Below are 3,688 nucleotides of genomic sequence, written 5' to 3' on the forward strand. Positions count from 1 at the left end.
TGGGTTGATGACCCCTTTGTTCAATCCAGTAGCCTCCGTTAGGGTCTCCTGCACTCCAGTGGTTGGTGCCCCTGTCGGTGTGGATGCCTGTCCTTCCAACTGCCTTTGTCCTCCCTGGAACGGCTGAGATTCCGCAGCCTTCCCCCTGGCTGGGATCGCAACTCACCAAAATTCTCGCGGCGTGCTGTCTCCTCTTTTTTCCTTTTTATGGTTGTCTCTCCATGCTGTGTAGCTCTTCTTACTTCAGCGAACTCCAGTGACCTTCCTACACCTATCCCCACAATTCTGTGTCTCCTGGTTTGTTTCTCTGCTGGATCGGTTCCCCTCTGTCCCCACTCCACCCTACGCCAGCTCTCTATGGTCGGTCATCTTCGGTTCTCCCCTTCCATATCATATCATTCTTAAGATACATTCTGTCAGCATGGCTTAGCTTTTATTTTTCCTTGATCATTGAGCTGAAAAATTATGATTTATTTCCATAAGCATAGAATTTTGATTAAATAATTTGCTCTACAAAACAAAATGTGTCTTTGCTCTTTTTGCTTCATCTACTTAACAGTTTATTTGTTGGTACGAGCAGATGCTTTTTAATTTTATATATTGAATAATGGCTGTTAAACTTATTGATTTACTTCTGATGAGCAAATCTCTTGAAATTACTAATATAGATTTAAAATTTAGATTATTTTCTCAACTACAAAGACTTAGGAATTAGGTATTGATGGGAAATTCTATGAAAAGAATGAAAGAACATTCTCATTCATTAGGTTAGGAAAGCATAAAGGACACAAATTTCAATATAGGAAGAACTTTGAATTATGAGATGCATGCAGATGTTGAGACTTTCATACTGCATATACAAGTTGAAAATAACAGTAAGTTCTGTATATTTATATAAGATTTAAAATTCTGGATTATTTTATTTAGCAAATGAAAGTATTCACATTTTCAGGTTTTTCATCAACTTGACAAAACTATTATCATTTCTATCAACTTTTGCAGAATACCAATTATTCTTTTATCGGAACCAATAAGCACCAGTGGACTCACAACTGCATAGACATTTCCAACAAGCCTGTGAATATCCAAGACAATTGGTTCATATTTCTGCAATACAGTTGAGAAGGATGAGATGATGATATCCACACAGTACATAATCACAAAGAAACTCACAAGCACTAAGACAGTACAGGTGGCCTGTTTTGCTGGGGAAATTCTTGGGGAAATTCTCATGCTGTGAAGGTATTCAGACTTCCTGTGATGGCTACATAAGAAAATAATCACCATGTACATGCTGGAGAGCAGCATGATTCCTACAAAGAAGATGTTCTGGAACAAAGAAAGTGAGAGAAATAGCACCATGATGATGGAGTTCATCTTGGAAAGTGAGCAGTTTTTACTGACATTGAGTAGATTGGTCCTGTTGGAATGAGCTACAGTATAGATGATCATGTGGCTATTGGAAGACAGGTTGAGGGACCAAAAACAGAAGAAAGCAATGACAATATAATGTGTGAGTTTCTGTTTAAATCTTGACCAGCAGAAGGAGCTGGGACTGATGGTGATGACCTGAATGATGCTCAAAAGGCAGGTATTGGAGATGGAGAGATTTCGTGTCACTCTACTCACATAGAAGAAAAGCTTACATTTCAATTAATTTGAAAAATTCAACAATTGGAACATGTCTTCAGATAAAATGAGCAGTGTAGTAAGTAGCATTACAATGTGAACAGAAGCCAAGTGACAGGTTACTGTATCAATGGGCTTTGGCCTATGAACTTGGTGGCCTGTGAAGATGTGGAAGACAAGGAAGAAGGCATTGGCTAAGGTTCCAATGCCAGCTTGGAAAAAATATACATTTTTAAATAACATTAGTAATGATTTTGTTCATCTCAGCATACTGAAAATATTTCAGATACCTATAAAATAAAAGACCTATGTCATATCACATGTGATTTTCACATTTGTCATGAAAACTATCACAAACCGTCATATTTATTTAGACTATTTATGTATAATGAGCCCTGAATGCTTAATAGAAATTCCTAGATATAAAAATTCTAAATTTCTGTTTCCACAATAAATATATTGTCATTATGTTAATTTTGAATCCTTTCAAGATTCCTCAATTTGTGGATATCAAAAAACTCTGTAACAAAATGATCTGATTTTTCACTTTTATTTCAAAACATTTTCAAGCAAACTCTGAGAACATACAATGCATACATATTTTAATCTTTAATAATTCATATTCAGGAATGCATGAATGGACAAAACAATTCTTCTGCAACCACAAGGCATGCATGAATTTACAAAGTACACATTGCATAGTTGATTAAATGATTGGTGAACTTTGTTCAAAGGTTTAATCTGGCAAAGCAAAAATGCTGGTACGTGAGCACTGGTAACTGATTTTTCCAAAAACACTTATGTGCACCCTCAACATAACATGGATTCAGGATAAAATTGACTAAATGATTCACTATTCACATATTTGAAGGAAAATACCAATTCAGTTTCAATAATATATTGAAGCATGAAGTATATATGTGCAATCATTTTTACTTACATATGTATGGGCTTGTACTACCCTAATTCATATATCATGAGCCATGCATTAAAGTAAAATAATTAATAAATGAGTTGGTAAATAAATAACAGAATACTGAGTAAGAATTAAAAATAAGAAAGAAAGAAAGAAAGAAAGAAAGAAAGAAAGAAAGAAAGAAAGAAAGAAAGAATATAAATTGGCAAATAAAAGGTCAAGAATACTGGGTAAGAATTTCAATATTTGCCTCTTCTACTACAGAATTATTTGGGTGATGTTCCCTAAAGTGTATTGCTCTGAATTAGTCTGAAATAGTCCACCATGTTCTGAAACAGATTTGATCTTGAAAGTCATCAAACTTCCTCCATGTCCAGAGACTTTCCATATTGCCAAATTGACTGAGGAAGGTGTGGCTTAAGTGAATGAACATTGACAGGTGAAGTAAAATATTTGCGTGATTTCTCTTGAAAGTTGTCTTAATTCCCATAATCTAACAAGTGATAGTAGTCTACATATGTAATGCATGTAAGCATGAATATAACACATATTTATTTGCACTTCAAGGTAAACTTTGTTTGCTACATTTTTATAAGTTACCTGGCATTGGCATCATGGAAGAATAGCAGAATTCGTATTAAATACTACTTGCCTGAGAGAAATGAGATTAAAAAAATTTGGGTAAAATTTGGTAACCTATCATATAATCATGATATAGAAGGAATTGATATCTCTTTAAACCAAATGAACACTTCTGAACTATGAATGTGCAACTCAGGTCTCACTGCTAGACGTGCCAGCCTGTGGTTACTGGGACTGAGGGTGAAGACCCTGAACACAGAAGTGTGCAAAATGTTCACGCTCTTTATTCTGGCTTTCATATTAAACTCCAAAGTGTTTATGTAGTCATAGATCATGGTGAAATAAATATCATAATTAAATGGGCAGGGAAGTAAAGATGAAGGATGAAATGTCTGGGGTTACACTAATATGTGCATAAGAGAGAAAAACTGAAATGACAATTAGAACCCATCTGCACACCCTTGTGGAAAAATTCAGGAGTAATTTGTATGGAAATATATTTTTAAAATGATTTATTCAAAAGGAAACGAGAGAGAGAGAGAGGGAGAGAGAGAGAGAGAA

General features: G+C 35.0%; 1 pseudogene; it reads right to left on the minus strand.

Annotated features, from left to right (window-relative positions):
* Window positions 1-960: 960 nt before the first annotated feature.
* LOC131481662 (putative vomeronasal receptor-like protein 4) lies at window positions 961-1,872 on the minus strand (annotated as a pseudogene).
* Between the last annotated feature and the right edge of the window lie 1,816 nt (window positions 1,873-3,688).

Source organism: Ochotona princeps, chromosome 13 (genome assembly GCF_030435755.1).
Source record: "Ochotona princeps isolate mOchPri1 chromosome 13, mOchPri1.hap1, whole genome shotgun sequence".
Classification (NCBI taxonomy): Eukaryota; Metazoa; Chordata; class Mammalia; order Lagomorpha; family Ochotonidae; genus Ochotona; species Ochotona princeps.